General features: G+C 38.9%; 1 protein-coding gene across 3 annotated transcripts in view; it reads right to left on the minus strand.

Moving 5' to 3' along the window:
- Positions 1-12,713, minus strand: part of Psd3 (pleckstrin and Sec7 domain containing 3) — a 288,299-nt gene that overhangs the window by 88,026 nt on the left and 187,560 nt on the right. The window lies entirely within an intron of this gene.

Consider the following 12,713-nt stretch of genomic DNA (forward strand, 5'->3'; position numbering starts at 1 on the left):
AGAAGAAAAAAAAAAACACTCAGTCAACTCAAATGGATGAATGACTTAAGCACAGTAAGACCGTCAGGAGGCAAAGTTCACACTATCCATCTGGCCAGTGACATCTTAGATAGGACTCCAAAAGCATGAGCAGCAAGAACACAACCAGGTAAAGAGGATTCAATCAAACCATAGAGCAAAGGACTACGAAGGTGAATAAATAGATCTTGGAATATGTCAACAATATTTGCAAATGATCTGAGGAAGTCCAATGTATATGGGGACTCATATTTCTCAAAAGAGGCATGAATGGTCCTTCCTCTGTGGTTACAGTTAGTTACGAGGAAAAGATACTTTGAGAGGAAACAAAAGAGAGCATTAAATAAATTTTATTACAGCACATTTTTATGAATGCATATTTGGTATAATTTCTAAAAACTCAGTGCAAAAGTAATTATAATAATAATCTATAATTATATATTAGCACAATATTCTAGATAAATATCAGTAAAAACACCTCAAAAATTTCAATTAGTTCTCATACTTTTATAATTTACTATTTGACATTTTAATGATACATGTTATACTCTTTTGGACAGGACTGTTAGAGGGTGTTATCAATTCTGATACTTGAGTATTAAAAACTGAAATATACTCAAGTAGGAATATTGTTAAGTACAGAAACAGAGTACTTTTTAACAGAATACTAAGAGTAAAGGTTCTAAAACATTCCATTTTGAAAAACAAGTAGCATTAGTGTTGTAAGGTTAGTGAATGGCCTTGCCAGACTCCAGGGGCACAAACGCAACCTGCTCCCAGTTGCAGGCTGGAGTCAACTGCTGGCTGCTGTCTTTGGAGCCTAAGCATGGACTACCTTTGTCTGTGATGGCTGCAACAGAAATGCTATTGTAGCAACACTATCAGAATGTTCCTGGATCTGCTGGAGGCTCGTCTTTTCTCCCACAACATCTCCACACTTCTTATCAACACGGATGACAGAAATATGAAACAACTGTCTTCCACCTGTATTCACATTATTCCTAAGTGCTGCTCTTTGGGGCTATATTTATTCATTTTGAGCAAATGTCAAATTGTCCCCATCAAATCTTTGGGATTTTCTGCATAGGGAGTCCTGCTGTCACAAGCAGTTCTTTGTTTTCTAGACCTGTCTACCTATCCTTTTGCTTCTTATAGTGCATTAGGTAGGGCTCCCACTATGACACTGGAGAGCAGTGGTGAAATGAAATGGCTTTATTTCCCCCCTTTTCTGGGCTGAATCAGGTTAACTTTAAGTTCCTCGTCCTAAGACTAACTACATTGTTTTATGGGATCTGTGAATATTGAGGCTTCTGACTTTGTGCTCATGATATATTGGTCTGTGCTTTAATGGTTTTATCCAGTTTGGTGGTTACAACACTTGCAGGATGTAAGAATGTGTACTGGTGTTCCTGTTTACTTCTGTATTCTTGGAGAGATTATAAAGAACTGGGAAAATTTTTGGCAGGATTTACCAGTAACACCATCTAGATGTGGTGCTGGTTAAGAAGGTAATAAATTACTTATTCAACTGTTTTAATATATATTGGCCAATGAGTTTTGGCTGACATTTTCTTTATAAAGAATTTGTTCCCATCAAATCTGTGGGCATAGGGCTGTTTATAATATCTCTTTACAATCCTTTAAGTGTCATATGATCTGAAGTTATCTTTCCTCTTTCATATCTAAAATTAATAATTTTAATTTAGTTAACACTGGCTAGACTTCATCTATTTTATTTATCTTTCAAAGAATTAGCTTTTAGTGAACTTTCTTAATTACTGTTCTCGATTTCATTATTTATGCACTAATTTCTTTGTTTTTTTCTATTTACTTTTGGCTTTACCTGATCTTTCCCCTCTAATTTCCTAATGTGGGAAGTTCAATCACTGATTTGAAATGCCTTTATCTATACATAAGTTGCTAAGTGATTAAGTATATTTTCACTACAACACACACATTATAATAAAATGTATTTTTTTCCCTTTAGATTAGCACCATTTCAATTTCTCTTCAGAGTAATTACACTCATCGATTACTTAAGAGCACGTTGCTTATTCTCTACATTTTAGGGGATTTTACAATTTAGTTGTTTATTTCTAATTTAAGTCCATTCTAGTCTGAGGGCAAATATTTTAAGCTTTCCAATTAAAAATTGTTAAAGTGTATTTCATTGTAGCTGAGAGTGTGACCAACTTCAGTTAATATTCCACATGTCCTTGAGACTAATATGACCTCTGTTGTTACTATAAGAATTTACTAACAGATATCAATTATATCCAGTTTATTGATGGTGCAGGAGAACTGAACAATGTTGGACTTTGGCTTTTTAGCCTGTTGAATCCGTCAATTCATGTGTAAGGTTTAAAATCTATCAGTTCTTGACTCACCAACAGGGACATTTGTTAGATGCACACATTAAGGTCTATCTCGGCTTTCTGGAGAACAGACTGCTCTATTATTATTATTAAACACCTTCTTCCTTCCTGAAAGTTTTCTTGCTCTTAAGTCTTCTCTGCTGAACTGACATAGCTACTTCTGTTCTTTTCCTCAGGATCAGTTATCACAGTCTGTTTTACTCCATCCTGCTTTATGTGTATTTAATTTAAAATGGGTTTCCTTGAGCTAACAATAGGTTTGCTTTGTAGGTTGAAATGAGATGCCAAAATGTTGGGTTCTCCCTCCTTCCCTAAATTTATTCTACCTCATGTTTTCTGAGCTATCTGGATCTGTGGCTTGCCAGTTGACATTGGTGGGAAATTCTCAGTCATTACTGGTTCATTATCATTTTCCATTCTCTTTTGTTTCTTTTCCACATACTGTCAGGTGGTTTCACCTTCTGTAGTTGTTGAATTCTCAGATATTCTCTTCTTTTTCTTAATCTTGGACCCTACCCCCTTGGAGATTCAGAAATTTCTTTTGATATAGCCTCAAGTTTAGTCTTTTCTGTCACAGGTCCATGTTAATGGGCCCAAACACCCTACCAAGTCTGTTAACATATAGTTTCACTTTCCCCTGTACAGCTCCCATCTCTTTGTTAATATCTCCCCTTTGTTCACACATGCTGTTTACTTCATCCATTGCAGTGCTCAGTGTCTTAACCAAAACTGTCTTATGTTCTGGCTCTGACAAATGTAACTTTCTTACAATATCTGACTCTGATTCTGATGCTGCCTCTGCCTCTTCAAATTGTGTTTTCTGATTTTTGTATGTTCTTTATTTTGTCCTTATATCTAAAAATGTGTTATGGGTAAAAGAAGTACATTAAATAAGCTAGAGTAATGCACTGATAAAGTGTACATGTTGAGAGTGTTCTAGAATTTCAGGATTTGATCTCAGGCTGTTAGTGAGTCCTTGCTTATGAAGTGCCAGGTTCTTGTGTCAGGTTCAATTTTTACACATTATCCCTATAGGTTGAGCAGGGAGTTATCTTTGGATTGAAGTGCACATTTTTATTTCCCTCTATCAGGTAGGCTCAAGCAAACTCTATAGCTTCAGGACTTTGCTCTGTGTATATACTCCTCTAGCAGAAACATTAAAGAAGGGAATGGGGTGTCAAACCCTGCTCTAAATCTCAGTCACAGATGTGATCACCACACCTTCTGAGCTTCATCTCAGAACTGCTCTACAAGCTAGACCAAGATCCAGAGAGAAGGCAGAATTTACAGGACTACAAGAGGATGTCCCTAACTGGAGTATCATATCACCTTCAGGGATGCACTGGAGCCCAGCAGGTAGGAGGAGCCAAACCTCAGCTCTCCTCCACCAAGGAAATGTTCCTCACAGCACACTCAGGGCCAACTTAATAGATATCAAAATCAAATCTAGCACTAAAGTTGCTGGGTAGTATCACACTAGTGAGGATACCTAGAGGGATGAATAACTCATGAGGAGAAGCATCTTTTAAATGAAATATGTAATATATGGCCCAGCACAGTTGTGTACAGACCACTGCCTAGTCATAAAAGGAGGGAAGAGTTCATATGAAATAAATTGGGTTTTCAGCATGAGGACTCTTTTAGGGGTAGTAGAAATGGGGTAATGGATTACAGCAGTTGTGAGATCTTATAGTTCATTGTTAAAGAAAACTATGGAATTATATTTAGATGAGTTTATAAAATCATCAACCAAACACTTCAAAACAACAGGTAAATGTGGTTCAATACAAGAGTAAATCTTTAAGTTGGGTACTGAGATGTATTGAACTAGATGATAGTTGGGAAATGAAGGCATGAACTTACTAAAGCAGTGATGACTTATCTTGGGTTCTCTATTGTTCTACATTATTATTTAAACTCCTCCATAAGGCAGGAGGAGTTTAAAATGGATCTGCCCTCAACACTTACCAAAAATAAAAACAAAGCATGCAGATAAACCTCAAAACATTGCTGCAAGTATGAAACACATTGCATTTTATTTTCTAAAAATAGCTTGTTTTGGCATAGACCTTTAAATTGTGAAAGCATGGCTGTGCTTTTATCTAAAAGTGTTGAGCTCTGTGAGGTGTCCTTTAATATCAGTAAGAATGCTGCCAGATGTGGAGACGATGAGGGCTCATAGCTTCACTGTCTAAATAAAAACCATTTTTTTAACAATTGTAATATAGCTTTCTAAACTAAGAACATTATAACTGGAGGCCTTCATATGTTTCTTTAAAGAAAAAGGTTTTGGAAATACACTGGGGTCAAACCTGGTAAGAGACTTCAAAAAACCATACCAGGAAACTTTAATAGGCAAATAACTTCCTTTAGCCTTATTGATAAGGCAAATTTTATTAATATGGCAACTTTTCTCACTTTTTGAAAAGATATCTAAGTGTGCATATTAAGATGTAGAGATAGATAAATGGTAAAACCCAAACAAATGTTGTCTGACATGTTCAAGGCTTATAATTAATCATTGTATGCATACTGTGGGTCACTTAGAAATCACGCTTATTGTATTTCTTTTCACATTATTCTTTTCTAAATACCAAAAGTTTTGCAAATGCTATAGATGTTATCAAAGCCTAAGTGAGCAGCATATAGAAAAACACTTCCTCACAACCCAGCCCCCAGCAGCTCTCCTGCCTCAGTGACTCTAAAATTGCTTCTGTAGTCACATTCCAACTACCGGCCAAGTAGGTGACTTTGCATGCTCTCCACTTAAGATGTGAAGTGAAGGGAGCTTCTCTTTCAAGGCCAGTTTATCTATGCTAAAACTGTCTTCACAATGGAATCCTTAAAGTCCCCAAGGATCCATCTCCATCCAATCACTCAGAGAAAGCATTTACACATGAAACACATATCCTGTCTTTCTTCCCTTTCCCTCCTGAATTTACCATTTGAAAATGAAGAATTTGGTGTCAAATTACTCCAGATTCCTTTATGCCTGAATTATATACATTTGAAAAAGGCATCATTTTCACTGAGAAAGGAAAAAAAACCCACTTCTATAGTAAATGTTAAGTGTGAATTCTGATCTAGGATAATAAAATGACATTTTATAGAGTTATCTTAGGAATTCTCTAATTATCTGCCCCAAAGCTTTGCATTTTTAAAACATTGAAGACCAAATGATGCTTAGGATCAATTCTAGAAAACAAAATTCCAGATGATCTGTTTTCCTCAGCCCAAAAATCTTAAGTTAAACGCCAGTTTTTAATTACTGTGCCATCTGTTATTTTTACATTCAACTAATCTTCTCAAGTGTACAAAATAATGATTCTTCATGACATTTCCACATATGTATGTCACTGTTCTCTGCTCATATTCCTCCTGTATGTAAACACTGTTTTCAATCCACTAAAGTTCTGGTGATAATATTAGTGTTAGAACCATTAATTTACCAACAGTGACACATGATACAGTACCTACCATGGTAGGAATATGGACATAAGCCCCCCCCCCCCAAAAGCAATGACACAAAGAAGAAACTACTGTGCTTTATCTCAGTGTAAAAACCTTCTGAGCAAGAGCTGGAGATATTGCTCAGTTGGTACAGTGTTTGCCTAGCATGTATGAAGCCCTGGATTTGATCTTTAGCACTATCTGAAACTGGGTGTGGTGGAGCATGTCTCCAATCCCAGCACTCCAGGATGATCAGAAGTTCAGAGTTATACTTAGCTACAAAAGCAAGTAAACACCAGCTGGGCTACATGAGATTCTGGTTAATAATAATAATAATAATAATAATAATAATAATAATAAATTTTTAATGAGGCTAAGCATGCTTTAGAGTACTACTTTTAAAAAATTTATTTATTTTTATGTTATGTGCATTGGTATTTTGCCTGCATGCATGTCTGTGCGAGGATGTCAGATCTTGGAGTTACAGATATTTGCGAGCTGCCATGTCGGTGCTGGGAATTGAACTAGGGTCCTCTGGAAGAGCAGTCAGTGCTCTCAATCTCTGAACCATCTCTTCAGCCCTAGAACACTACTTTAAAATCCAAAGGCATACAAAGGAATTTCATTTTTTATTGCTAGATGATCCTGATGGGGGGAGGTGGGAAAGCCCATAGGGAGGATTACATGGAAAAAAAATGATTAAAAGAATACCTTAAATGAAGGAAATTATCTTCATAAGTAAAGATGACACATCTAAGTCAGTCTGAATTATAAAAGAAAAATGTCTTGGGCAAAACAAAATGATTTGTTCTTCGAGGATGGCTATTTCCCACAGAGCAACTGGGATTACATTTTAATTATTTTGTATTGTTACTGAAAATTAGAATCAATACTCAGTTAAGTAAAATATGAAAAAGAAATAATTAAAAAAAACAAGAATAAAGGAGCTTTAGGGATTCATTTCTTAGAAAAAGACTCTAAGAGATCACAAAGAAAAATCGGATCATACCCTCAGGTAAGATACAGAATCAGAGTGCTCGGCCACAAGGGCAGGCAGCAAGTTGCCTCATGTCCTCTCCATCCCTCAAGCTTCCTCTGTAACTCTCAGGAAAGGTTTATAGATAAGGCAGCCGTTACACCCCTTCCCCGAGCATGTTCATGCATGGGTACAGACATCACACACACACACACACACACACACACACACACACACACACACACACACACCATGTACACTTACATCATACACACACTCACACAAAAATTCATACCACAGTCACATGACACTCATGTGTATACATTCATACCACACACCCCTTACACACATACAAATTTACAGTGTCACACCATATACACTACACACATACATACATACACATTCATAGCATACAAACACACACTCATACCACATCTCTCTCTCCCTCTCTCTCTCTCTCTCTCTCTCTCTCTCTCTCTCACACACACACACACACACACACACACACACACACACACACACACTACACCTAGTAGCAGAGAAGTGGGAAGAATCTTGAAAGTTTTTCCTATTTTCTGGTGTCAGTAAAATATTCTCTGAGCAACAATGGTACCAGAAAGAACAGCCACATTTACAGTTCACGAGAAAGATGGAGAAGTCTAAGTGTTGGTCTTTGAAACCATATTTTCAAATGTGCATGGGGAATCTAATCCATGCAGAGGGACACGAAGACCAATGTGCCACTACACCGCCTAGCAAGTGGGCTGCTTGAGGGCAGACAAGAAATGGTTTGATTTAGAAGAAAAGATGGCAAAGGTTTTGAAATGTTCTTGTCACAAATGAATTGGTAGGGAAATAGGAAGCAGCAAAGATTATTCGATGGTACAGCTATAAAATGTTTATTCAGACATAAAATGAGGAGCAAGAGCAAAGCAGTGAGAACAGAAGTGTAACCTGAGAGTTCAGTACTGAAAATGGGTTACAGTGTGACTTCATTAGCGTGAGACCAGGAACATCCATCAGTACATGCATTTTAAGGAAGACTCCTTGTAATTCCTAAACATCGCTATCATGTAGTTTAACAACAACGACAGAGGTTAAAACATTAAATCCTTTATTTTTTCTTCTGAATACTATTGATTTTTTTTTTTTTTGCCACATTGTTAGTTGTATTCTCTGAAGATCTCTATGTGGGTGTATTTTAAACAAGGCTAGAATTAGTTATAAATGCCATCTTATCTCTGTCCTGCTCCCTACTTTGATTTTTGTAAACTTGAACTCTGAATTGCCTTAAAGCTAAGAAAAATGCCACAGTGGTATACAGACTTCTGTTCTTTCTGAATTCCCAGAAAACTTCATAGAACAAAGCAGTTCAACAGATAGACGCTTTATGAATAATGAGCCACTGAGCAAAGGAATGGAGACAAAGAAATGGTATTTTTCTGTGTGAGGTGGCTGAATTCTTCCAGTAGTCAGAGTAGCTCTGTGCCGACTTCCCCACAATTTTCAGGCTTTCATTCTTATAGTGGCCGCTCCTCCTTTCACACTCTGTTCTTATTAGGAACAGACCAGCTCCGTAGTCAGATCTGTACCTTGTACTCTACACTTGGCCAGACCCAGAAGAAGAATGTACAGAACGGAGCAGATGAGTGGTTGGTCTTCACTCTCTAGCTGCCTGGCAATACCAGTAATTCTGGGAGCATCTGATGGGACTTACACATCCATGTAAAACTCCCTTAAACTTGCACTGTACCAAAGGCTGACATAAAGAAATTCAGACATTATTCTTCTCCCATAAGGACTGTCATAAGACCATGTACCTACAGATAAGCTGGGCCTGACATCACAGGAAACAAACCCTGGGGCTTTGCCATGGTACCAGCTGAATGTCTTTGGACCTATGGATAAATGTGTCCTGATCTCAGTTTTCCTCACACAGAGAAAGAAGGCTCTATGCTAGAGCAACACACTCCCTCAAACTTTGTAAATGCATATACAAAAAAGAAAAATATTTAGTGAAACTTTAATCACATTTTAAAACGATCATAATGGAAGTACTTTTTGTTACATGATTACCATGTTCCTTTTCTCTCTCACATTCCCAGCTGATCCCTCAGCTATCTGCTTGTGATCCTAGAGCTCCACAAAACACTGTTAGAGAACAGTTGCATTTAACAGCTGAGACCCTCTAGTTACTACAGCAGTCCATAATTCTATATGTCTGCTTCCTCTAAGGCTCTAAAATCAACATCAAAAGAATTCATACTTCAGAGTACACTATCTTACAAATTCTGCATCAGCAGCACCTTGCCTTTATGTTCTGAGCACATCTATAAGATCTTTTAGTAATATTCTGAATTATACATATATAGGATCACCTTTCAAGAATGCAATTCTCTTGCCTCTAATGCTGACAGCATGCTGTCCAAATTGGACAAGCAGGACACAAAGAAAGGACTGTGGAACTTTGCCAAAACAATGTGGGACAGCCCTTCAGAATATCCTGCTTCACAGAAAAGTCTGTCAGATATGCTAGGCCTGCCTATCAGCCAAAAATAGATGCCCCAATGTTGCAGAGGAACCTTGGGTGACTAGACTGTCCAGGCAGACAGCTGTTTCTGTCATTTTTCATACTTTTTGGAAGTAGCTTGTTTGCACTTCCTACTTATTCAATTAATATTATTTCCTTCTCAGGGCTCTGAGGGGGTTGAAGACTAGATAGTTATAGTTATAGTTTTCCTTGTTAACAAATTCAGAAAAGAAACTCACTAAAGACTGGAAGACATCAAAAGATAGTTTTTGGTTGGTAATATAAGTTAGACAGAAAGTGATTTAAGTATGACACTTTGGACTGACAAAAATAAGACAAATAATGGACTACTTTCTCTGAATTTGTCAATTGTTAATGGACTGGACACTGTTAAAGCAATTCTTGACTGTATATATTATATACAGTTATTGTACTTATTGTATATAGCTTTTCTTATAACAGCTATAAACCCTCTTTTATTATTTTAGACAAAAAATCAGAAATGTGGTGATATTTTGTTTATACTCTAACAAAATTTACCTGAAGATCAGAGGACAGAGCCAGCCCTAGATTAAACACCAAACAGTGGTGGCACCTTCCTTTAACTCCAGTACTTGGGAGTCACGTATCTTTAATCCAAACACTAGGAAGGTTGAGAAGGAAAATGATATAGTTGGGCAGAGAAAGGAATATATGGTGGGAGGAGAGAGGAACTCAGCTCCTTTTGGCTGAGGACTCCAGGGCATTCAGTCTGCAGATTCATGGAGACAGAATCTTCCCCTTTCGGCTGAGGCGTTGACGAGGTGAGAAGTGTCTGTGGCTTGTTTCCTCTGATCTTTCAGCATTTACCCAGTATCTGGCTCTGGGTTTTTATTGAGATCAACCAGGATTCATGCAACACTGTCCCTTGTATAATTCAAATTCTTTCGATAGCACTGCTTTGGTTTTTCCCTTCTTAGTTCCTCCTCCTGGCGCTAGGGATTGAGCTTGGTGTTTTGAACATGACAAATGCATGCTCTACCACTGATCATCACAATCAACCTTTCTGATAGCCTTTTATGGAATCTTCACAACAGGCAGGCATTCTGGTAAGAGAAGGAGGAAATACAGGAAGAAATCAGACATGTATCTTTCCTCAAGGAACCTGGAGTCTAATGAAATTTTATTGCAAGTAGTTATACTGGGGAGTATAAACTGTAGGATAAAGTAAAATGGAGATCATTTCTAGTGGCGAGGCCAGGACAGACTTGAAGGGATGGGTATCATACAGGCCGAGCTGTCATGGATTTGGGGGTTCAGGTTCCACAAAGAGAATGGAGGGAAAGTCCAAAAGCCACAGGCCAAGCGCTAGAAACTGTGCTTGGTTGAAAGGAGGACTGTGTGAAAACAACCATGTGTGACAAAACGGGCCACATATAGGATGTGGAGAACTGTGTGAAAACAACCGTGTGTGACGAAACAGGTCACAGATAGGATGTGGCGGGCCTGCTTGAAGCTTTACAGCATAGGGATGCTTCAGTCAGTTAATGTAGAAGAAAGCAACAAGAGACAGACACACACACACACATACACACACACATTCCTTTAGGAGGCACACAGGATGCACGTTTCTTTATGCATGAGTGGCAGCAGCATGGGAAGGGAGGACTGCTGAAAGCCAGGCCTAGGGAAGTTGTGGGTGAGCAGGAAATTACTAGTGTCCCTAACAGTGATGAATATACTGTAAAAGCCAGAAGGAGATGGTGCATGCAGGCGCTGGTCCAAAGCTCTGCAGCACAATGGAAAGGTGACTGAAAGTTAGGAAATCGGGCAGCATTGCTTATCATATCTGCTTCTGTTTATTAAGACTTTTTTTATTCATTTTACATACCATCCACAGATCCCCCTCTCTCATCCCTCCCCAGCCCCCTGCCCCCCCCCCCCAAATAGTAAGGCCTCCCATGAAGAGTCAACAAAGTCTGATACATTCAGTTGAGGCAGGACCAAGCCCCTCCTCCCTGCATCCAGTCTGTGCAAGGTGTCCTACTATAGACAATGGAATCTAAAAAGCCAGTTCATGCACGAGGGATAGATAGATCCTGATCCCACTGTCAAGGACCCCTTAAACAGACCAAGCAAGCTATACAACTTTCTCAATTATGCAGAGGGCCTAGTCCAGTCCCATGCAGGTTCCACAGCTGTTGGTCTGAAGTTCATGAGTTCCCACTAACTTGGTTCGGCTGCCTCTGTAGATTTCCTCACCATGATCTTGATGCCCCTTGCTGCTAGAAGCCCTCCTCCCTCTCATTTCTATTGCGGGAGCCTTTCTATAGAGTTGGCAGAGAAAGTTTAAGGAATGAATGAGCACAACGATCATAGAAGACAATCCGCAGGGTTGAACTCAGGGCAGTGTGCACACCCATGGCTAAGAAGTGGAAACTGAGTCAGAGAGAGGTACAAAGAAAGCGAGCAGGGCACTGTGGCACAACTGTCCATGAAGGGCAACAGATTTACTAAGGAAAAAAACAGTGTGATCCAGTGGATCCCATAAAGCTGAGGAAGAGAACTGCTTTCTGAAGTGTGTTCTACAAACACTAGTTTCAGTAGCTGTTCAGCAGCATTACAGACTAACCTGAAACAAACCTTTCCGTCAAGTTGATGTGCCTGTGGTGTTTGATCACAGCGACAGACAGCGCACCAGGACGATGCCTCTACTCTTGACTCTCTCCACACGGCTTCTTCCACCCCCATTGCCTTCCCTTTGTTTTACAGCCCACCCTACACAACAACACTGTTCTTTACACAGGAAATGGGCCTAGGAGACGCCGATATAAAGTGAAACTCAAAAACAGGATATCAGAACTGGAAAGGTACGTGTGACGATTCTATCCAACTTCTCTGTTTTATAGAAGGAGGTTAAAATATAACTAATGGCTACAGTGCCTTACTTTCATTCTTTATAAAACACAAACCAGTAGTATACACCCAAGCATACAGATGAGGGATACAAAAGAGAGGAATAGGAAAGAAACCAGGCTTTCCCAGCTACAGCACTAAGTGTGAACTGAAGGGCAATCTATACTTCTGGGTCCTCCCAAGTCACCGGAGACACAATCACTGACACCGACGTGGTCTCCTGCAGAGGAAACTCAGATCTGACTTGGCAATATGGGTTCCTAAGTAGGATACCTGGGTGGCCCTGGAGGTCAGAAAAGGGTGTATGATTTCCTGGAACTGGAGCTATGGTTGTGAACTACCATGTGAGTACTGAGGGCTGAACTCTGTTCTCTGCAAAAACAGCAAGTGCTCTTAACCATGGCTGTTGAGAATGTTACAAGAACTCCTTGAAATAATATATTGTTTTTAAGTGAGGTTTGTCATGTAT

Source organism: Onychomys torridus, chromosome 17 (assembly GCF_903995425.1).
Source record: "Onychomys torridus chromosome 17, mOncTor1.1, whole genome shotgun sequence".
NCBI classification, from domain to species: Eukaryota; Metazoa; Chordata; class Mammalia; order Rodentia; family Cricetidae; genus Onychomys; species Onychomys torridus.